The following is a 24,972-nucleotide window of genomic DNA, read 5'->3' as shown; positions in this document are numbered from 1 at the left end:
GTGGTGGTGGTATTGGTGGTGGTCATATTAGTGGTGGTATTGGTGGAGGTGGCGGTATTGGTGGTGGTGTTGTTGTTGTTAATAAGACAGGCTTTTGAAAACAACCCGTCAGGTGGCTTTAGTACAGATCACATGTAATAGCCCATTAGCATAGCATTATGTGCTACCTGGAATTCACAACTTAATTTGCTAATCATTTCTAAATCCATTGTACTTGTAGGGGGGGTTGAAACAGACACAAGAATATGCCGGGTTAAAGGGATTGAAAGCAGGCACCTGTGTTACGGGGCAGCTGCGCTGCCTAAAAAACACACAAGGGGTTTCAGCTGAAGCAGCGCATGCCCGGCCTGCAGTAAGAGAAACTCAATAAAATGAATAGTGCTTACGGACTAAATAACAGGTCACGTCTAACAACTGAAGTAAAAGGGCCAGTCGACATAGGAGGGTGCAAATGAAGACAAGGCCGTACTGAGGAGGGACAAGCAAGCCTATTAACGAATCCGAAGGCAGCATTTACGAAAGACATTGACACAAGACAATGAAAGATATGGGAGGAGAGTGGGCGCGGCTTCTCTCCCATACTTTATTACAGCAGTTTAGCAATGTGAGCAGGGAATGCGTGCTGCCGCTAGGCTCGACTTAAAAATACGGGGTTGCAGTAAGGCCTTTCTTCTTCCGAGCCACTAACTACTGTATTTATTAAGAGGGGATACATTATACTGAAAGAATTCCCTCACTCCCTCACCACGCTCACCTGCTCCCTGCTTCGCCCCTTCAGAGCTCTACCCTACACTATTCCAGCTGCTAGACGCCCGGGCACCTGCCTGTGTTCATGGGAAGGTACGCCTGCCCACCCGCCATTTCCTGCTTCTGGCAGTCGCAACCAATAACATCCTGGAGCCGGAAATAGTAGATGGGGAGGGGAAAACATTTACCTACGCAAGGCATAGTTTGGAAAATCATGGAAGCTCTCCCGGTGACTCGTAGGCTGGAATTTCCAGATTTTTGACAACTGTTTGAGCATAATTAAGCGTGTGCTCGCCCCTACTGTTGTCTTAGAGTCGGTAGTTGGCCCCCTGAAGTGCGTGAGGTCACGGTCGACAGTGCACGCGTTAGCAGTTCAATAAGGGTTAGTGGACATTGATTAAACTCCAGGAGTTCTGTGGTGTTTGCAGTAAAGTGAATGGAAAAGATGCAATAAAGATTCCCCTGGGCTGGGCCAGTGACGATGGAAGAATGAGATAGACGGGCAGTTCTTTTTCTTTGTAAGATGTTTGTGCTACACAAATACTTTTTATAAAGCATGATATACATTACTTAAGACTTATGTACATGACTAGATTCACATATACAAAGTTGGAAAGGAGGTTATTAAGCTTTTCAAACTTATTTTCCAATTTGAAAAACAAACCGACTTTTAGCAGCTTAACTGAGCATGAGAGCTGTAGGGCTAATGACTGGCACAAGAACTGCCTGGTAGGGGCGTGATCTCTCACATAATAACTGCCTGATAGGGGCATTAACTCTGGCATAATAACTGCCTGATAGGGGCATAATCGCTGGCACAATGCCTGCATGATAGGCCATGATATCTGACACCATAACTGCCTGATAGGGGTATGCTATGTGAGTCAATAACTGCCTGATAGGGGCTTAATCACTAGCACAATAACTGCCTGCTACGGGTATGATACCTGATACAATAAATGCCTGATCGGGACACCATCTCTGACACAATAACGGCCTGATAGGGGTATGATATGTGAGTCAATAACTGCCTGATAGGGGCATGCTCTCTCGCAAAACAGCTGCCTGATAAGGGCATGATCTCTGACATTATGACTGCCTGAAAGGGGTATGATCTCTCTTGCCTTGTAACGACTTAAACCATATATTTGGTCAATTTATTTTGATATTTTTAAAAGTCAGACAATGAAAGGAAAAAAGATTGTGATCCAGGCCTGCTTCAGGAAAATAATGTTTCTAGAAAAGGTTTGATAAAATGAAAAATATTTTTTTTCTCTTAAATTGTTCCCGACAGTTACCTGGGAAAGTGTCATTTTGCAATTGAATTGTCACGTGTTTTGGTCATAGCCCCACTCAATAAATGGCAAAGATATTTGGGAAGTCAACGTATGGTTCGCTTCAGGTGCCTTCGTTTGCATGATCTTCGGTCCGGAGGCGGGGAATCTTCTGTGTACATAAAGTCTGTGATCTTTCCTCACCACACACCTTTCTTGCTGAATACCGTCCTCAGAGCTGAAGTAATGTCTCTGTTCCTGAGGGTATAAATTATGGGATTTAGCAGCGGGGTGAGGACGGAGTAGAAGACGGATACCAGCCGGTCGCTGTCCAGCGAATAGCTGGATTTTGGCCTCATATAGACAAAGATTAATGAGGTCAGAAACAAGGTAAATACTGTGAGATGGGAGATGCAAGTGGAGAAGGCTTTGGACCTTCCACGCGTCGAGCGACTTTTAAGCACAGTCTAAAGAATTTTTATGTAAGACAGGAGAGTGAAGATGAAAGAACTCATCCCAATTAAGACCCCACCAGCAAAAATCAGGACAGAGTTGGTGAAGGTGTCTGAGCAGGATATGCTAAGGAGAGGTGGGAGGTCACAGAAAAAGTGGTGGATCTCGCGAGAGCCATAGAAATTTAACAGCGAAGTGGAAATGGTGTGCATCATGGAGTACAGGAACCCGCCAAACCAGGAGCCGATGACCAGCTGCGCACATGTCACCCTGTTCATGATCAGCGTGTAGCGCAAAGGGTGGCAGATGGCAACGTAGCAATCCAAAGCCATCGCCGTCAACAAGAAGCATTCTGCAGCGAGGAAGCTGATGAAGAAGTAGAGCTGGGACAGGCATCCACCGAAGGAAATTGTCTGGTTCTTCGCTAAAAAGTTTGCAAGCATCTTGGGGACAGTAACAGAAGGGGAGCATGCATCCAAAAAGGACAGATGTATCAAGAAAAAGTACATGGGTGTGTGGAGACTCGCGTCCCCGTTAATCAGAGCACATATAGCAAGGTTTCCAGTTACCGTCAGCACGTAGATGGAGATGAACAGGACAAAGAGAGATGTTTAATACATCTGGAGGTTGGACAATCCAAGCAGGGTAAAGTCTAGCACTGCGGTGGTCCTGTTAAACATGGTCCATGTGCTGAAGGTGGCCAACCTGCAAGAACAAGAGTGAAAGGTGCTAAGTAAGTAACATTAGGATAGTGAAGCAAAGATAATTCTGTTAAGAGCGGGATGTAAAGGTCCTTGCATCATCCAAGACCATGTTTTCAAGGTAGCAGAGTTCATTCCAGATCAATAGCTAATTCCCCGACAATATTCTTTTATATTTTATAGACACAATAAAAAGGCACATCGGTAGATGTGTCAAAGTTCTCAACTCCAGTCTCAACTTCTCCATTGGATCTCTTTCACCCTCTACATACATAGTTTCTCAGGAAGGATGACTTGCATCCTTCATCCACAGGCCCAACTCACTCCCCTACCACATGGCCTGACACCCTTGGAGCGAATGTCAGTAGTTATTTTGCAGGTCTTTACATAGGGAGATATTACATCGAGAGTGGCTTTACATGGCATGTTTTTACAACTCAAGTGTCCTTAGTCAGTTCAAAAACAAGCCTAAGTTTATTCCAAAAACAAACTTCGACATGATTGACAGCTTCTATGAGGTTGTCATTAGGGATCTTGATAAACTGAGACACAGAATTGGAAATGACAGCAAAGGGTGGAAGCACTCTAATGTAACCAGAACGGGAAGGAATTCTATCACTCAAGGAAGATCAGACACTAATGATCAAACCGGCTGATGAAGGTGGGAATATTGTGATACAGGATAAGGACCGGTACCAACAAGAAGCCTTACAGCAATTAAGTGACAAGAGATGCTCTGTACAGACCACGAGAAAATAATATAATCAGAGCATCCAAGCATTCTTACACTTAATTACAACATGGAGAGACAGAGGAATGAATTTTGGACCAAGATGAATATCAATTCCTAAAAGTCGAATATTCAGTGGTCCCTACTTTCGATCCTCCAAGGGAAGCCTGCTAGAAAATACCTCAACATTTGTGGATGCTATTCTTTGTCCATTTGCTCATGATTTGATCTCTTATATAAAAGACACTACTGATTTCATCAGACTAATTGATAACATAACATGGGAGGACATTTTTCTACTGTTAACATTAGACATCACGAGTCTTTATAGCAGCATCGATCATCTGCAGGGTTTGAAAGCAGTAGGAACATTTCTTAAGGAGAGACCCTTAAAATATCTTGAACATAATGAGATGATCCTGTAACTAGTATCATTCTGTCTACATAACAATATATATATGTTTGGTCACCAACTGTACCTGCAACGGCAAGGAACTGCAATAGGCACATGCTTCGCCCTCAGCTACGCAAATTTATTGGTGGGCAGGTGAAAGAAGAGGGTGGCCTGGGCTGAGACAAATGAACGATGGGCTCAAAAGTTGGCAGTGCGGCCCCAATTTATTGAAGATATATTTTTTGTCTGGGGGGGTTCCAGTGGGAAGGTTGAGGAGTACATTGCCACTCTGAATGCTAATGAGCACAATCTGCAGTTCACCAGTCATATTAGTGACTTTGAAATAGCATTTTTAGATATAGTGGTGTATGTGGAGGGTGCTCAATTGATAACTAAATTGCATCGAAAATGCACAGCTGGCAATGCCACTCTACACTTTACGAGTCAACACCCACGCTGTTTGGTGAATAGTATTCCCTATGGGGAACTGTTGCGTATCAAATGCAATAGTACAACCCAGGACAGCTATGAGACAGTGAAGAAAGAGGCTCTGTCTATATTGCAAAGAAGGGGGTACCTAGGAGGATATTGAAAACAGCAGTGAATAGGGTTGAACACCAAGAAAGAAAGAACCTATTAATGAAGAGGTGTAGAAAGGAAGATGATGAAATCACTAGGCTAATTTTCATGTTCTCAAAAGATTCTAATGAGATACGGAGAATCTTGGCCAGACATTGTAATATCTTACAATCAGATGGAGTAATCGGGCAACTGGTTCCACCCCATCCTAGTATCACCTATAGGAAGAATACATAACTGAAAGACCTACTTGTGCACAGCCATTTTTCAAGTAAAGGAGTAGTGAAACCAAAAGTGATGGGTTTTTATCCTTGCATGAAATGTAAGGCATGCAGGAAAAGTGTTAAGATCAGGGATTATCTAGTCCTGGGGGATAAATTTAGGAAACCTATTACAAAGCTGCTTAACTGTAATACCGATTTTGTGGTCTATTGCTTGCTGTGCCTGTGCAACCTACTGTACGTTGGGAGCACTGTGCATCCAGTGAAGAAACGAGCACTAGAACACATGCAGGCGATCACAAAATTGGATAACAGTTACCCAGTGGCTAGACATTTTGCAATTTACCAGCAGAGCAAAGTGATCTTTTGAGCTTTTTCTGTGTGGATCAACTGCCTATACCAGAAAGAGGTGGTGATAGGGTTAAGATCTTACGCCAGCTTGAATCAAAATACATAATTAAGCTGAGAACCGTGGTCCCGTATAGGCTAAATAGTGAAGAGGAAATGTGGGGCCATATAGGGTAGAAGATTCAATGTCCCGAATCATGTTCACTCTATGACGGTTGTTATAAGTCCTCTCTGTATCAGGTCTCTCTCCAGGCTTTTTAATATATTGTTTTAATAGGGTAACAATATGAGACTAGCTTTAACAAGAGGTGAAGGTGGCACTATTCATGAGGGTTTGGACTCCCAATTAGCGGGAAGACCCACGAATCCAGTAGGTTCCAAGTGCATCATACCATATAACAACATTAACATGAGCACTTTATTTTTACTATAACCATTGATAGATTGGCAGACTGTCTATCAAGGGATATCCAATCTATAATTGATTGATTTAACAGCAAATATACAGTTTTCAGATCTATATTTTATGTTTTGCCCCGATATGTCTAAATTTCTTTGTGACAGCCCATTCAGGGCTTAATCTATATTGAATGATGGTATTTGAGCAATAATTATCAGTCCTACAACTGTCCAATATGGGAGAAGTGATGATGTAAAAGTGAGTTGGGTGATCGATAGGCTGTAGCTCACTCGGGGCCTAGTTAAATACGAAAAGAATATCTGAATTCTATCTTCCCCTTCTTTCTTTTTAAAGAGGTCGGAATTGCTGTTGAGGATGTGACAGGATGCCATAATCTGTACAATATCAATTAATTTCAGTATTAGGTATATCTGGTGCACTTGAGGGATTATATATTTCATTGCAATAGATTTGAAATGTGATAACGAGCATGTCAAAAATAATTTGAAAGCAATGAGGGTTTTAAATCAATGTCACAATGTAATTGCAAGAGCCTTCCTGTTACAAACATTTTGACACTGCTAAGACGGTGTGCCCCCTCTTCCAAGGGCTAGCCCCCCACTTATCTCACCCCCTTGGCCCTACACTCCACGGTATTACTCCTCTACTGCAGCACTCTTTTGCTGGATAACTAGTTTACTCTCCCTAAGGCACATACACACCTATGTACATGTGGACCAATGGAAATTATTCTGACTAGATCAAATGTGTCAACCCTTCTGAGCGGCCCACAAGGTGTTGTATGTCAGAATATCAACCACAAAAATATTGACCGGCATAATATTGTGAGAGTAGGCATGCATGAGGGAGATTAGGTTTACTATTCTAACTCCACATCTATGTCGACAATATTGTGCAGGTTGCTGTCTTGGGGTCGATATTGTTGAAGGTCAATTTGTTAGAGTTGATACTTTGCAAGAACACCTTGGAAGTCCATTCAAACAAGGGTCCTAAAATCTAAGAGGTTATAGCAGAATTTGTAAGTGAAGCTCATTTGGAGATAGTCAATAAGGAGGCAAAGCGCAGTGTCCTCGAGAGAAGGACAATTCATTACACAATTCACAGAGCTTGCTTTAGGGACAAAAGAAAGGTATCCCAACAAAGATAACATTGACAATAGTGGAGGAGGTTGGCGAGAATTACTTTTAGGAGGATGAGAAGGAATATGACATAGGAATAGGTGTGGGCTTAAAAAAAATCATCCTATTACCCTGGCTAGAAGAAATAGTGTGCACCCTGAATGCCGACCCCAGAGTCGATGGGACACAATACCGAGGACAAAATATCGAAAATAATATTGACAGGTAAGTCTACATGTTCTGTACCTAGCTCCACATACATGTACATAAGCGATACGTACATCTTCAAGGTGCCTAGATATGGAGTTAGGGATATTAACTCTATACTTCCCTTCATGCGCTTACCGTTTGATACTTTGTCCTTCCCTATTTTGTCCTCTATAGTCTTGTACCACAATATTCTGGGGGTCAATATTCAGTGCTTCAATCAGAAATAATAGTATCTCCAATTATTATTTCAAGAGAAAATCCTGACAAGTTGTGCACATCCTCAATCCTTGGTCAGCGAGGAGTCTGTGAGCTCTTAGTGGGAGGGGAGCGAGGAGTCTGTGTGCTCTTGGTGGGAGTGGAGCGAGGAGTCAGTGTACTCTTGGTGGGAGTGGAGTGAGGAGTCTGTGTGCTCTTGGTGGGAGTGGAGCGAGGAGTCTGTGTGCTCGTGGTGGGAGTGGAGCGAGGAGTCGGTGTGCTCTTGGTGGGAGTGGAGTGAGGAGTCTGTGTGCTCTTGGTGGGAGTGGAGCGAGGAGTCGGTGTGCTCTTGGTGGGAGTGGAGCAAGGAGTCTGTGTGCTCTTGGTGGGAGTGGAGCGAGGAGTCTGTGTGCTCGTGGTGGGAGTGGAGCGAGGATTCTGTGTGCTCTTGGTGGGAGTGGAGCGAAGAGTCTGTGTGCTCTTAGTGGGAGTGGAGCGAGGAGTCTGTGTGCTCTTGGTGGGAGTGGAGAGAGGAGTTGTGTGTGCTCTTGGTGGGAGTGGAGTGAGGAGTCTGTGTGCTCTGCAGACTCGAGGTGGCCCCTGGGCTCTGCAGGTCTTCACCTGGACACAATAGGATCAGAGAGGTAGAATGCGAGCCAACAAAGCACGGCATTGATGAAGACTATCAAGAGGATGCTGATCCAGGCCTGATGGATCACTGTGCAAGGATGTGGACAGGTCATGTAGAGCAAGAAGGTGGGAACACCCGTATCAGTTTGTTGACCAAGGCTTGGATGGTAGCCGTCACTGTGGCCCAGTGAGCTTCAAGTGAAACATGTTTCGTAGTCGTGCACAAGACGCCTGTAGATGATGTCATCCTGTACTTGGGTGGCTACTGCTTTTCTAGTATTTCTCTGAATGGGATGGGGTGATTTGCAGGACAGTAGTTTTATGTTTTCACTGTGTTGTCTCACCTTAAAATCTATTCTGAAGTTAGCATGTAGGTGGTATGGTTGTGGGTGAAGTGTGGCACTGCCATGTCTGAGGAGAGCTTTGCTCCAGTTGGTGACCCCTGTGATGGTGATTGTGTAGTCCTAGCTAGAGGGAAGAGCTTTCCTCTTGATGACCTCAAATCACTTGCATCTCTCAAAATACCCTGAAATTGTGTTTCTTAAAATCTCTTTTTTCTTGTTATCGAGGGGAGCACTTGTTGTAAGTGTTTGAGTGCGCCAAGGAGAAGCAGCAAACATTAATCACAGGCAGAGAGGTGGTGGAAGGAATACAAGAAATGTGATGGGGGGAAACAGTTTTAGGTGAGAGAAGAGAGGGTTTCTAAAGCTAATCAAAAAATATGTCATTTCCTAAACTGAAACTGTGTATTCACCTCACTTTAAGCTGAAGTAGGCTAACTTTGGTCTATGAAAATAGCATTAGATCTTTTCTTAGTAGCTCTGACGTGCTCTTTCCCTTTTGGCATCATTAGTTGGGCACCATCATCCACAAGGAATCCACCCAGTGCACCACTACCACAGACGACACCACCCGATCCTGAAACACCTCAACTTCCAGCTCAGAATAGATGGCAAAACCCCCATCAGAGGCATCCCCGTCTACAACTTCCAGCACCACCTCCCGGCTTTTGCGATGCCCTTCCCAAATTCATCACTCGCCAAGCCATCAACACCAAACACTACTACTTCCTCGGAGACCTCAACTTTCACTTCGATGACCCCAATGATGCCAACACAGCCAACCTTCTCGAAAGCATGAACAATATCGGCCTCACCCAGCTCGTCATAAACCTCACACACAATGCAGGGCACAAGCTGGTCCTTATCTTCAGAGCTAGCAATAGAGTCAGGTAAAGTAAAAAAAAAAAAAAAGTACAGCCATGACGCAGAGCTCACCTGAACAGACCACGCTATTTTCCACTTCACCTTCACATCAGCCCCCAGTGTTGCCAACAGACTCCCTCACTCCGCAGCTGGAACAAAGTATCGGAAAGCCAATGGACCGACGCCCTCAACACCTCCCACCCGGACACCACTTCCAACCTTGAACAGGCTGCCAATAATTTCACCACCTGGATCTCTGACTACGCTGACAGACTCACCCCCATCAAACCCACCAATCTCAAGAGATCCTCCAAACATGCCAGCTGGTACACCCCAGAACTGAGAAACGCAAGTGCAAGCAACTGGAAAATAAATGGTGCACCAGCAAGGAATCTACTGACCAGACTACCTTCAAGACATCAATCAACCAGTACCACCAACTCCTGAAAGAGACGAGAATGAACACCTTAACCGACCGCATCAAAGCAGCTCCAACCACAGCAAAAACTCTTCAGCATCGTCAAGGAGTACTTCAACCCCTAAGTGACCGGAAATACCATCACCCCCTCCCAAGAACTCTGCAACACCCTAGCAGACTTCTTCAATGACAAGATCTCCACCATCTACAAAAACCCCAGCCCACCTCCACCGACATCCTCAGCTTCCTCTCTCCCACAGTCGCAACCCCTGTATCACTGCGTGGGACCAGCTCACCAAGCAGGGTACCACTGACATCATGCTCTCTGTCCACTCAGGAGCACCAATGGACCCCTGCCCCTACCACATGTTCAACCTCAGCATCAAAACCATCAGCAACAAGCTCACAAACATCTTCAACACATCCATCACCTTGGCCACCTTCCCAGATGAGTGGAAACATGCTGAAGGCAAACCCCTCCTCAAGAAACCGTCCGCTGACGTGGACAAGCTCAAAAACTACCGGCCCATCTCCCTGTTCCCCTTTCCTGCCAAGGTCCTCGGAAAGGCATCAACCACCAACTCACAGAATACCTCCAGAGCAATGATCCTCTGGATGCATCCCAATCTGGATTCCGCCTGAACCACAGCACCGAAACCGTGCTGATCGTAGCCACTGAGGACATCAGAAACCTCATAGACCAGGGGTAAGCATCTGCCCTGATCCTCATTGACCTCTCAGCGGCCACTGTTACACTGTGTCCCACCACACCCTGATCAAGAGGCTTCATCAGATCGGAATTCAGGAGGATGCCCTCAAATGGGTCACATCCTTCCTCATCAGAAGAACACAGAGAATCCGCCTTCCACCATTCACCTCGGAGCCCAAGAACACTATCTGCTGTGTCCCTCAAGGCTCATCTCTCAGCCCCACTCTGTTCAACACCTACAAGATCTCCTTGGCAAACATCGTTAGAAACCACGGGCTGAACATTATCTCCAACGCAGAAGACACCCAGCACATCCTCTCGCTATCTGACCTTCCACCACAAGGGCCAGCTTCCACCTATGCATGACCAACATCACTGACTGGATGCTAAACAACAGCCTGAAGCTCAACACAGAGGAGACTGAAGTACTGATCTTTGGGAACAACACTTGATTGTGGAATGACTCCTGGTGAACTGGGACCCTCACCCGCCCTCAGGGACCATGCCCAAAACTTCTTCATCCTCTTGGACAAAAGCCTCACCATGAAGAACCAGATCAACACAGTCTCCTTCATCTGCTTCCTCACTCTGCGCATGCTCCAAAAGATCTTCAAATGACTCCTACTCTCCAGCAGACGCCCCGTCAGTCAAACTCTCGTCACCAGCTGCTTGGACTGTGGCAACACACTCTATGCAGAAATTTGTGACACACCTCCTGAAGAGACTGCAGACCACTCAGAACTCAGTGGCCAGACTCATCCTCAACCTCCCAAACTGGCTGACATCACTCCTCACCTGAAGAAACCCCACTGGCTCCCCGCCTACAAAGCCCTGCGCAACCAAGGCCCAGCATTCATCAACCACCACCTGAGCTGCCACCAACCCTCCAGACTCCTGCACTCCACCTCCCTCGCCCTCACTCACACACCCCACATCTGCCGAAGCAACAGTGGAGGCAGCGCCTTCTCCTACCTCGCTGCGAAGTCCTTGAACTGCCTCCTGCTCCATCTCCGGACCTCACCCCCCATCAAGGAATTCAGAACAGGACTCAAGAATCGGCTATTCAACTGAGGCAACCGGAGTGGCCTGGAGCTCAGCGCCTGGATACCCTCGCGGGCGATCAGCCGCACTGTACAAATCCTACCTGATTTATCGTTTGACCCTTTAGAGGCAGGTCATAAAAACCTGCATGAAGGCAAAGTTACAAATGTTGTACGCTGTCTGTTTTAATAGATCGAATACAAAGATCTGGATCAACTAAAGGTTTCCCAGACTTAAAAGAGAATGGAGCCCGTCCTACACCAGAAAGAGAATCCAAAATCAGTTTGAGGTTGACTTACGCCAATCTAAATCCATGTCTTCAATCCGAGCCATCTTACCTTACTCAAGAGAAATCCTATGTCAGGCAAAACTTTACAAACTCCTGTTCTGGTACCAGTGAATGAATGACTGGACAGCGCTTTCAATACTTCTAGCCGCTGCGTTCTGTAAAGAGGAGACATTATTTGAAGAGAGAATGGATACAAGCGGAAGTAAGACCTGCAAGAGGAGCGTGTTTCTTTTCAAGACACGACTGTGATTACAACAAGGGTGCCATTGTGGACTCCTTGCAGCTATTACAATGTCCTAAGGAAGTCTTCTGCTAATAGAGGGTGTTTCTTAATACGGGTTTTAATGTTTATGGCTGGAATTAGTTATGATTCTCTTTTATACGGATTGTGTGCTAATACTACTCTTACTACTATAACTACTGCCAGAGCTACTTTTGCTGTTACTGCTACTAATAGTACTGTTACTACTACTGCTACTACTACTACTGTCCTCAGAGCTACTACTGCTGCTACTACGACTATTACTGCTACTCCTACTACTACTGCCAGAGCTACTACTGCTGCTACTACTACTGTTACTGCTACTGCTAGTATTGATGCTGGAGCTACTACTAATGCTGCTGCTACTGCATTAATACTACTGCTGCAACTCCTCCACCTATTATTACTGCTGCAACTACTACTACTAGTTCCGATACTCCTAATACCACTGCTACTACTACGACTTTTCTACTTATAATACTACCTTAGCTGCTACTACTAATAGTAACACTACTCCTACTCCCACTAATGATAACAAATCTAAACCTGCACTTATCTCAGGATAGTTACAGCACTAGTTTTAATTAAAGTAAGACCTTGCGTGATTCACACTAACTCACTTATGTGTTCGCCCTATGGTTCCACCTTCCAATAATTACACAACTCGTGTGCCGTAGAGTATAGAATGTAAAATATAACAGTCAGCGTACTCTCTACAGAGCAAGCTGTGTTCCACATGAAGCTAGTATTTATCTGAAGGATACAGTAAAACCTAAGGTCTATACAAGGGCTCAAAGTATAGTGCATGCACTATGGCATATAGTGAGACACTGTGGTATATAGTGAATACACTATGGTGTATATTGCGCACACTTTCATGAAGGTTTTGGTGTATAGTATGCACAATATATTGTTTGTGAGTACAAGATACTGTATTGTGAGCACACTATGGTGTACAGTTAGTACACTATAGTGTAGAGTGTGCGCACTGTGGTGCTTAGTGCGTACTCTATGGTGTATAGTGAGTACACTGTGGTATATAGTGAGTACACTATGTTGTATAATGCATACACTATGGTGTTCAGTGCCTATACTACAGTAATTTGGAACCCGAAAGATGCAATCTTGAGATCCCCAAACCTTGAGTACCCCAAACCTCCATGTGCTAGTAATAATACATTTTGCTCCTCTGCTTGGGATTCCCTACAATGTGTTGAGAGATTGTTCACGCCAAACTGGATCTACAGGGCTCCTAGTAAAGCACACAGAAGTCTTGAATAGGCGCTCTAGTGAATCCGGGAAATGCTGGGATACAGCCCTTTTATTATCCTGGTGTCGGAAATCATTGAACGACAACACGCGAAGCGCCCAACTACATCTACTGGGAGCAAGCCTGCAGGGCACCAGTCCAGGCGTCCCAGAGAAATTAATTTGTCGAGGCATGAGTGCCAAAATCAGTAGCAGTCATTAAAATCCTTTAATTGTTCAAATCCCAACAACAAGAACTCCTTTGAATGTTAAAATAACCAGATAATTATTCTCATTAGTATCTGCGTTTATACCTGTCAGTCTGCATGAGTGATGAGTTATTTTTTGTTTACTTGGAAGATTAACACAGGGAAATATACTCAGTATATTCTATAGAATGCAGTCTAGCATATGGATAATGGACATGAAATCTGCAGCTGGTGTTCTGTAGTCAATTAATATTGTAATGCCCGGCCCTGCTACTCTAGCTATACTCAGAACAAATACAACAAGTGTGGGGTGTTTACCTGCCTTAAGTGAACCAGAACTAAAATCCTCAAATTGAAATCAGTTATTCATATTTCAGGAAAATGGGGGTAAAGAAGCGCAACTGGTCTTTATTTCCAGTATCAAGGACTCTGCCTCAGTCGTTACTACTGGTACTGCCTAGTGCCAACGCAGGTACCCATGCACCATGGTGCAAGGGTGCCTGTGCTGAATGCAGGGTTGTTTTTGTGCAGGGAGGTAGACCTTCTGAGTTTTTTTTCTCTTTCCATGAGTGCTGCAGGATACAACATGCAAAGAAAGAGGGAAAAACGAGGAGACGTAAACATATTTCTCCACGTTATGCCTCACCTGGAAAGGCATGACTTTTTCAAACATTCCCAGGTTTACCAGTGTAAGTAAATCTGGTAATGCACCAAAGCCCTTGGGTGGACGCTTGAGAACACCCATGCTTCACCCGTGGAGCGCCTTCCCAACACAGAGTAGCTTATGGCAGTCAGTTACGCCGCCTTGTGTTACTCTAGATTTGCCAGGTCATGCAGAGCCGCTCAAGGTGGTGTTGTGGGACTTGGTAAGTCAGAATTAAGCCCTTACGCTGTCTTGCGTTACTCTAGGTTTGCCAGGTCAGGCAGGGCCGCTCAAGGTGGCTTTGTGGGGCTTGGTAAATCAGAATTAGGTCCTTACGCTGCCTTGCGTTACTCTAGATTTGCCAGGTCACGCAGGGCCGCTCAAGGTGGCTTTGTGGGGCTCGGTAAGTCAGAATTAAGCCCTTACGCTGCCTTGCGTTACTCTAGATCTGCGAGGTCACGCAGGGCCGCTCAAGGTGGCTTTGTGGAGCTCGGTAAGTCAGAATTAAGCCCTTATGCTGCCTTGAGTTACTCTAGATTTGCCAGGTCACGCAGGGCCGCTCAAGGTGGCTTTGTGGGGCTCGGTAAGTCAGAATTAAGCCCTTACGCTGCCTTGCGTTACTCTAGATTTGCCAGGTCACGCAGGGCCGCTCAAGGTGGCTTTGTGGAGCTCGGTAAATCAGAATTAAGCCCTTACGCTGCCTTGCGTTACTCTAGATCTGCCAGGACACGCAGGGCCGCTCAAGGTGGCTTTGTGGAGCTCGGTAAGTCAGAATTAAGCCCTTACGCTGCCTTGCGTTACTCTAGATTTGCATGGTCACGCAGGGCCGCTCAAGGTGGGTTTGTGGGGCTCGGTAAGTCAGAATTAAGCCCTTACGCTGCCTTGCGTTACTCTAGATTTGCCAGGTCACGCAGGGCCGCTCAAGGTGGCTTTGTGGAGCTCGGTAAGTCAGAATTAAGCCCTTACGCTGCCTTGCGTTACTCTAGATTTGCCAGGTCATGCAGGGCCGCTCAAGGTGGCTTTGTGGAGCTCGGTAAGTCAGAATTAAGTCCTTACGCTACCTTGCGTTACTCTAGATTTGCCAGGTCATGCAGGGCCGCTCAAGGTGGGTTTGTGGGGCTCGGTAAGTCAGAATTAAGCTCTTACGCTGCCTTGCGTTACTCTAGATTTGCCAGGTCACGCAGGGCCGCTCAAGGTGGCTTTGTGGGGCTTGGTAAGTCAGAATTAAGCCATTGCGCTGCCTGGTGTGATGCAAGGACGATGCAAGGGCTTCATAAATCTGTCCCCAAGTGGACACATTGATCATTCCCTGGGTGTTTTAATGACTCTGGGAGGCGGTGACATTGATGGCCTAGACTGATAGTTGTCTTGGAGTATTCATGACTTTGATGGGTGTCGACACAGAGTGAATTACGTGATTGTTCTCTGGCTAGGTCTGTGAGTCTGATATCGACTCTGAGGGCTAGCTCAGTCATTATCTGGGTGTTTAAAGGAGTCTTATCAGCACTGACACTGAGGAGATGCACTGGTCATTTTGTGGGTGTTGACATGGGCCTGCGGAGACGCACTAAGAGCTGACCAGGTCTTTATCTGGGTGTGTGAATGTGTCTGGTGTTTACTGACTGTCATTGTCGTGGTATATCTGTCAGGCTGGTGACTGATGACACTGAGAGTATCTGTCCATCACCCTCTGTGTGTTTCACAGAGTTTAATGGATATTGTCACCGGTGTGATGTACTAATCCTGATAATGCCCTTGGTATTTCAGTTAGACGGGTAATGACTGACCCACTGAGATATGTCACTCGTTTGTCGCTGCCCTTCAAGACGAGCTAGTGTGAAACAGACCTCATGCAATATCTGGAACACTCTCTGGTTGGTGTGCCTCTTAACTCCTTTTAGCTACAGACACATTTAGCCGTCTGTTGGCCAGACATAATGTTTCAATTACAGAGTGGGCTTTGGGTCAGCTCCTAGTTCGTGCTTGATGGCTTTGTCGTCTGTCACAGTTGTCGCCTCTAATTTGATGGATTTCCTGCCTATTCTTGTGCATTTCTGGCTCACTGTGTTTGTATCATCCACTGCAGATGGTGCTTGTGCTCAGGGAACTCCTTTTTCTTTCACTTTAAGCTCTCCACGGGAGTGCATGTGTTTTCCTGCTCTCTCTCCATGTGCTGCTTTCCCTGTCACCTTCTACCCCCTTGTTCTCTGTTGTGCTTCCCCAGCCTCTAAAGCCCACCTCTGGTTTATTGCTTGTCTGTTCACATCCCACTCATTTTTAACTCCCCAATCAACTGCTCCTCCACTGCTCCTCCACCCCATCCCACTTCATTTTTATTAGGTTTTCCGTTTTTTAACTTCTAGCTGCCTGCTACGCAACCAGTGGACATGCCTGTGAACTTGTTATTGAAGCCCTTTTAAAATGGCCACCTGTCATGGACCCTGTGCATGCTTGTGCTGTAGACACCTAGAATTGTATTGTATGGTGCAGCTCGAAGGTCGAAGCGAGTACGCCGTGTGCATACTCGCTGCGAGCGACACTAAGACTGACCGACGTACTGGAACGGGTTCGAAGGTGGAGGTATCCTCATACATTTGGGGCCTTGAAATTGTTTATACGTATACATAATACTAGATCATTTTGGGACGTGGACCAGCAAAGAATTTAGCATTACTGCAAACCGATAAATTTGATAGTACAGGACAGAATTACAAATGGCTAGAAGGAACTTTAGAAGAAGATTTTAGACCTGAGGAAGTCACGGGAAACATTTCCCATCTGAGCGACGAAACACATGCTTGCTTTTTAAGGCTAAGGAGTAACACAATTGGACAAAGAAGAAGGCTACTGTTATAGTGACCACACCGTCATCCGCTTCAGTCAACACGCATACACAGACGTCACCCAATGATTACACTGACACTTTATTTGTGGGTGAAGAACTGCTGCAGGTTTATTTCATACAACATAGTATGATAATAAAATTGGGTTATCTTACGGGCGATCCAGGGCAGGCAGCCCCTTGCTGTTCCGCCCGCCTGGTGAGCCAGCACACACGGTGGGTCGATGCCCGGCAGTGTGGCACATAATTATTTACAGATCATCCACTGGGTCACGTGATCTGTCTCCTACTCCCGCCCCTTCCGACAGGGGCGGAGCGTGTTGTGGCACACCCCCGGTTGGTCAGGCCCCCCAACCGCCCGAAGGACTAACGGGGCGCCGTCGCGGTCTTCCCAGAACCCCCTTCGGCTCCTGGACCTTGGCTCGGGCACCCTTACTGTGCCGGACAGGGGTACCCTTACTGTACCGCCTGTCGCAGAGGTACCCTTACTGTACCCGTCTGCATCCAGATCGCCCTGTAACTCTGCCTGCAACGCAAAAGAAAACATTAAAACATTCCAATAACGCGCTGTGCCTGACACGTGGGGTAAGTGGAAAGGGTGGGATAACGCGTGTCCAGGCTGGAGCGGCGCGCAGGGAACAGAGGAGGAACTGGGCGAGAGGGCCTCCTAAGTAGAGGGGGCAAGCCTCGCCCCCCGCCCCCAACGGCCCGCCTCCAGCTCCACACTATTGGGGGGGCATAACCTTTGTGGGCGTAGCATCGCGCGCGAGGCAGCAGGGGGGTAGGCTCCGACGGGCGGCCACTAGACTGCTGCCCTGCTGATGTCCCACTGCTTGGGACGCGGGCAGCGGCATAGTGACCACACCGTCATCCGCTTCAGTCAACACGCATACACAGACGTCACCCAATGATTACACTGACACTTTATTTGTGGGTGAAGAACTGCTGCAGGTTTATTTCATACAACATAGTATGATAATAAAATTGGGTTATCTTACGGGCGATCCAGGGCAGGCAGCCCCTTGCTGCTCCGCCCGCCTGGTGAGCCAGCACACACGGTGGGTCGATGCCCGGCAGTGTGGCACATAATTATTTACAGATCATCCACTGGGTCACGTGATCTGTCTCCTACTCCCGCCCCTTCCGACAGGGGCGGAGCGTGTTGTGGCACACCCCCGGTTGGTCAGGCCCCCCAACCGCCCGAAGGACTAACGGGGCGCCGTCGCGGTCTTCCCAGAACCCCCTTCGGCTCCTGGACCTTGGCTCGGGCACCCTTACTGTGCCGGACAGGGGTACCCTTACTGTACCGCCTGTCGCAGAGGTACCCTTACTGTACCCGTCTGCATCCAGATCGCCCTGTAACTCCGCCACAGCTCTGGGGAGGCTACCGTCGCTGCCAGAGCCCCCCTTCCTCCCTTTGCTGTTATATGTGCCCTGCTCCTGCGAGCCAGCTTAATGGGCTAAATTAGGGGTCCTGTTCTGTAACCCGTAAAAGACGGCATTAATTTGCAACATTCACAGAAGCCCCAGGGCAGACGAACAAAGGATGTCTGTTGGCCCCACTGCCGTAAGCTTAGACGTGACTGGTGTTCCTAACCTTCTAAGCGAAGCCACAGCAGATCATCCTAACGTAATTATGGGAAGATCTAGCACCTACATATGGAGCCAGAACTGAACCATAGCTGATTTCCTCACTCCATCGATTCCCTTCATATCCTAGCACAAAGGTTTTGCTGCGGCTACTGCGAGGATTGCATGATTTCTCGGCTGGGCAAAACCATTTTTCCGCAACTGCTAATCGGACGCCTTTATCATGACTCCCAATATGACTGACTGAGCTGCCGAAGAATACATCTCTCAGCTCGGGGACCCAAATTTGTGAATGTTTCCCAACTCCCTGGCTCCAGGAAAGGCTGAGCGAGAAGAGAACACCTAAATCTGTTTCTCACGCTGGGAAATGTGGCATTGGTAAAAGGCATAGGTGAATTGGGCACTTATGGACCTGCAATCTTATTAAGATTTTAAATTGGCCAAATTTAGTGCCTTCCTGGCTTGTAATTGTGTTCCCAACAGCTACAGCACAACCGGCAGGGTGAAGGTAGCGTGTGAGTCAGCCCTTTCCCTACGTATATAAAAAACAAGCTGACATCACGGGGATATAAATTTGCTTCCTTTCCCATGGTATTATCCTATTGTTTACTGCAAACTGACCCATACCTTAGCCACATCTTCCTCGTTTTTTGCCTTTCTATTTGCAAATTAAGCTACATTAAATTGGACGATAGTCTTATACTAGTCCCGCTGACCATCCCAATCTTTTCCTGCTCTCCGCTGGGACAGCGTATCCAATTGCCTCGCTTGATGAATAGAAGCTAGCTTTCGGACTTTATTGCTGCTGGAAAGGGTCAAAAGGTTTGCCTACAGTCCTTGTTATACCGGTGTTGCTGTGCTATAGGTAATTCGTGGCACCGCCATAGTGGCTTAAAAATGAAACGTCTTATTTTTTCAAATGATTTGTTGTGAGCGCCAGTTATGATTTCGTTCATATCTTCATAGTTGACAGTGACTCTATCTTGCCAATACCTGGGTCACGTCCGCCTTAAATACGACATTACATCTGGCTTTTCGCTAGCCTAGCCCATTAACCTGTCAACTGTCTGTGGAGAGCAGCACATCTCTGGTCATGCTCAAGGTCGCCCTCTGCTCTCTCAATTATTACTATGTAGCTGAGGGCATGCCATACACCGGTGTCTGGTTGGAGTATGCACAGGTCATTGACACTCCCCCCACGTGCAGTGCTGTGAACCGTTTGAAGTAGTTCATCAGATTCGGCCAGCCACCCCCTAGGTGGAGGCTTGCACTCCCAAACTTCTGCTCGTGTAAAACCCGGCCACACCGCCAGCTCAGTGAAATTTAGTAATTCACGACACTGACAACCCCCAGGGGCCAAATACTGTGCTGTGTAAATGCGGCCCAATACCACCATGGACAATTAGCTTGGAGTGGATGGGCGTTAACCTAGGCTGGCTGAAGGCAAAACCTGTGACCCTCACTACAGGCAAGATGTGCGAACGCAGGTAGCACAAAGAGTTATCCAGCCCTCCTTACTTCCTTTCCCAGTTCGACCCAGGTCGAAGAAGAATGCCCCTTCCAGAAAGGTCATGGCCTTATCCCTGATGCCTATCCATACAGCATTCTACAGCATTGCTTTGTAGGACCCGCTCCTTAGTTTCCATCACACAATGCACTTAACTGTCATCTGGCCCTGGCGCCTATCAAACCACAGTGACAGCCTCTGTCACCTTCATACAATACATAAACAAACCTCACAAGGTCGCAGAAGCGGCAAGCCAGGCTAAGTCCCGGTCAGCCATGCCACTCTGTGCTTTCCCTGGCCTCCCTGTGGACAGGGAGAATAACCTCCAAGATGTTAAGTATGATAGACAAGCCCAGGCCTTCCGCCTGTCTCAAAAACAGCTCATGCTGCTGCCTATCTTATATAGACTAAGCTGCCACTATGACTGAGTTACAGAAAATATCACACCAGCCGTTTCCTAATAGCAAGGCTAAAGACGAAAGGCAGCCGCATCGCTTGACTTAAGCGTGGAACTACACAATACCTTCAAGATGTTATGTATGATACACAACCCAAGCCCACAACTTGCCTCAACACAGCACAGGCTGCTGACTTTCCATATCTGCTAAGCTGCCACTATGACTAATTTGAGAGAAACCTTACCCCCAGCTGTTTTTAAATAGCAAGGCAAAGATGAGAGACAGCAGCATCTCCTGACTCCAGCGTTGAACTTACAATAATAACATTGGTCGCTCAATTTCTGTGTTACACCTTTCCACAAGCTGACCATTGCATCATGGTTGAGACTGGGATTTAGGCTGAACATTGACATAATTGTACACCTGCTGCCAGTGAACATATATCTACCTATATACCTGCCCTTATCCTGTTGCACCACTGGGGACACAACTTCCAGCTGTTTCGAATGCAAAGATGAAAGACAGCAGCATCTCTTGACTCTAGCGTGGCACTCACAATAATCACATTGGTAGATCAATTTCTGTGTTACACCTTTCCACAAGCTGACCATTGCATCATGGTTGAGACTGGGATTTAGGCTATACCTTTGTCATTTGTTCTCCTGCTACCAAGATAACATATATATATATATCTATATATATATATATATATATACATACATACATACATGTACATACCCTCCCTTATCTTGTTGCCCCACTCGGGACACATAACTTCGTCACTTCGTGAGAATAACTTTACGGATGGTACGTATGACACACAAACCCAGGCCTTCCGCTTGTCTCAAAACAGCTCAGGCTGCTGGCTTTCCTGTATAGACTAAGCTGCCACTATGAGTGAGATGCAGAAAATATCACACCAGCTGTATCCGAAGAGCAAGGCTAAAGATGAAAGGCAGCAGCATCTCTTGACTTAAGCGTGGAACTCACAATAATAAATCAGTATTCCGAATCCAATCATTTAATCAATATTTGATCTCATGTGACTATCTTATTCACCATCAGCCAGGCCTAATTCCTTATTAAAATCGCGAGTGGCTGGCAAAGGGGGGGGTTCGATAGAAATATCCAAGCCATGCATGTTCAACATGAACCCAGGAAACGAAGGAAAGCTTGGGGGCGAAAGTGTGAATAGTGATGGTGACATCTGGTTCACGGCTTTCAGGAATGAAACAGCCTTCAAGTTAAATATTCAACTGAGCTGAGGGAGCCCTGAGGAGCTTCAAGGATTGTTTAAGAGAGAAAACTAATCTGCCAGGCTACCCAGCTTGCTCAGGCAATGACTATGGCATTCAGACCGGCCACCGGCACACCGCGCATTTACTAAGTCTTTCGCTCCGTGGAAAGCCTGACCGCTCAGCCATTCCTAGCATAATCTAACGCACATTGTGAATTACATATCTAATATACAAATGTAACGTGTGAGGATGCCAAGGCATTGAAACGCTACACATGAGCGCCAGGTACATTACATATTCCTCGAAGCCATGCATCCCTATATTTACTACAAAAAAGGGGGGGGGGCACTACCTACAACCAGCCCAACTATTGGCTGATCAGTGGTTCCATGTGCATAAGGTGAAGTAACCACGGTTGTAGATCAGTTGCCTACCCACCCGCGAGCTGTCCGCTCCCATCCATGGCTGCTCAGGTTTCAGCTTTCTATGTGTGGCATTTCCGTCATTTCAGTGCAACTGTGAGTAACATTCAAAAGGCTATAAATTATAGAATGGTACGTTGTAGGTTGACCACATACCAGAGCTGTATTGTATTGAAACCCTTCCAATTTGCTGCTAGCCTTTGTGCTCGGTTGTTTTGTTTGATTATGTGCAAGCTAGACCTTTTATTGGTGGGTGCCTAAGCTTATTTGGTGTTAGCAGGCCTTGGGTGCTCAGGTATGTTTTCCGTATGTTACGGCAGGTGTGTATGGTCTTAGTTCAGACAGATCTTGGGACCTTGGTGCACAGTCCACGCAATAAATGATCAATACTACGACAGTGTAGTGTAAGCTCTGTTAAGGCATCGATGTACAAGGCAAGAGAACAATTCAATAGCTACTGGAGTATAGTGATTGCATTCGGGACTCGAACCGGTGATGGGAACAGTCAGCACTGTATTGCTTTCCAGAGTGCAGGATATTATTAAAGTATTCAGTGTCCTCGTTTGCATAGGTAGGTTTGCTCCGAAGTTTAACTGCCTGAATAGAGGAAGCTGCTCCACCCTTTTAGTGTCACCTAAACACATTACGTCTAGATAGATCTGAGGCTACGCCACGTTTGGTGGGCTTGGAGCTTTTGTTCCGGGATGAGGGTGCACTACGACACAATGTGCAGCGCAGTTTGTCCTAAATAAAATTAATCTGAGTACTGAGAGCCCTTGCAGAGGTTGTAAGGCAAGAGAAATGATCAAGGCTGGCGGTGGAGAACTGGACTGGCTCCCATATTATGGGAATGCCAAGGTCCTCCTTGAGGTGTTCCTTAGAAACCTGCAGGGATCAGAAAGATGTTGGAAAATTTGCCTTACCCACAACTTGTGGCATGGTTCATCATAGGCAATTCTCCACATCTCTCTATGTAAATACCCCCCCTGCGGACCCTGGCAATGCCCAGGATTCTTACATAAATAAAGCCTAGATCATGGCAGAGACCCGGACAATTCATAATACCTTCAGCTATAACCAAAGGGCTGGCCTTTATTGTGGGTGACCCAGATATGACTAAAAACGACATATAACTTATCTGATGAGGTGCAATAACTCGTCTACCTGAAAACCCGTGGCAACCTATTCCGTCACCGGGGGGCTTCGCATGCAACCTGTTATATGGCGCGCATCCCACCCAAAGGTATCGGAGCGCTCCGCGAGGGCAGCGCCGCAATGTGTACGCACATCATGGCACTGGGGCCTTGGCCTGCTGCAGCTTAGATCGCGCGAATTCGACCAGAAGGCATGGGGGCGCTTTGTGAGAGCGCCGTATTTTGCTCACGCCTAACGGAACTGGGGGCTCGCTACCACATCTCGTGCTCACATTTTTTCGGGCTTATATCACTTAGGCACACATACAGTCAGTCAGCTGTAATCACCCCGAAGAGCACAAACACTATAACGATGGTGACAAGATGGTCGTGGTCTACATGAGGGGCAATAAGCCCCACGCAGCGGTGTTTCCATACAGGCTGCCTGAGAACAGTGTTATCGTGACACCAGCCCCCGGCACTGCAAGGGTTTATCTTTACACAAATGCGCTCCCTTTGGGTTGAGAGGCTGTACTTTTGTGCACGGTGAATGATGCCGCCCCGCCTCTTCCTTTTACCGTTCGCATGGTATTAATTACTGTCACTTTTTTGTCACGAGCGTACACTGGGGTCACGCGGCTGATTGATGGGAGTCTGTCTATCCATTTTCGCACGCAAATGCGCAGAATGCCATCGGGTTCTTGCAAATGGCAGAAGTGGGTTTCTAACAGATTAAAGTAGGTCATGTAAACCTTTACGGCTTCTGACGCTGTTGAAAAAGTGGCGTAAATATTTCATTAGCAGCCTACCAATTATCCCACTCAGCGGCTCATAGAAACGGATTGAAAATAAACGTGAATATAGCAGTTTTTTGTTATCTCCGCCAGCAGGCGAGGACTGGTGCACCCTCCCATCCGTTGCTCCCCCCACTGTGTTTCATAAGAGGAGAGGAGGGAAGGAATATATGGGAACTCTCAGCTAGGATTGTGCCTCGCACTCTTTCTTGTGCGTTCTCTGAAGAAAGCTTTCAAGGGGCAGCTGACTGTTACTGTTCCTGTCTTTCTAGTAGTCATCGGCAGGGGCGGCGTAGATAAAATAAGAGATGCAGGTGCAGTGGTACCGGGGCCCAGGGATGCTTACAGCAAGACATTGATTGGCAAGGGGCCCAGCCGCCCATATTGTCTGCTTCCGTTAGTGAATATTCACCTCCCCGTCGGGGAATTGAACCCCGATCTCGAGGCTCAGACCTTCGTTTCCTGCACTAGAGGCGGCCGCGCAACCGGCGGACCTCATTCCCTCTCCGGTATTGGAGACGGACGGCCCCGGATTAATTTAATGCCCACGCGGAGGGGGTGAGCGAATGTGCCCCGGTTCCCCGGATGTGGACGCGACCACAGAGCTCGACCCCTGGGTCCTGCCACTAAGGCTGCAGCACAGCCGATGGACCACCGGAGCGCAGAGCGAACGGTCCGAGCAACGCTGGAGATAGCCCGAGGGCGCAGCGAGAGAAACTAACTCACACGACAGCGCCACGCGGGGAGGCGGGCACCCGCCATCGTGTGGGGCCTTCCACTGATTCGGCCTCTGTGCCGCACTTCACCCACCCCCATCGAGGTCGCCATGCCGGAACTAGCAGACCAGGTGCACGCAGGGAGAGCGGTGACCTACTCGCCCCCCCCCCCACCTGATAGTATCACCAGCATCGTGAAAGGTAAGGAGTCGATGCTAAAACCGCGGAGGCACCAGCTGCCGGGAACGGGGGGGGTGGGGTTGGCGGTCAGCATTCCCAGGAGGCTA

The 24,972-nt window shown here is 47.1% G+C and overlaps 1 pseudogene; it reads right to left on the bottom strand.

Annotated features, from left to right (window-relative positions):
* Positions 1-2,221: 2,221 nt before the first annotated feature.
* Positions 2,222-2,917, bottom strand: LOC146783046 (olfactory receptor 5V1-like; annotated as a pseudogene).
* Positions 2,918-24,972: the final 22,055 nt, after the last annotated feature.

The sequence above is a fragment of the Triturus cristatus genome, chromosome 12 (genome assembly GCF_964204655.1).
Source record: "Triturus cristatus chromosome 12, aTriCri1.1, whole genome shotgun sequence".
Classification (NCBI taxonomy): domain Eukaryota; kingdom Metazoa; phylum Chordata; class Amphibia; order Caudata; family Salamandridae; genus Triturus; species Triturus cristatus.
This window is presented reverse-complemented; position numbering and strand designations above follow the sequence as displayed.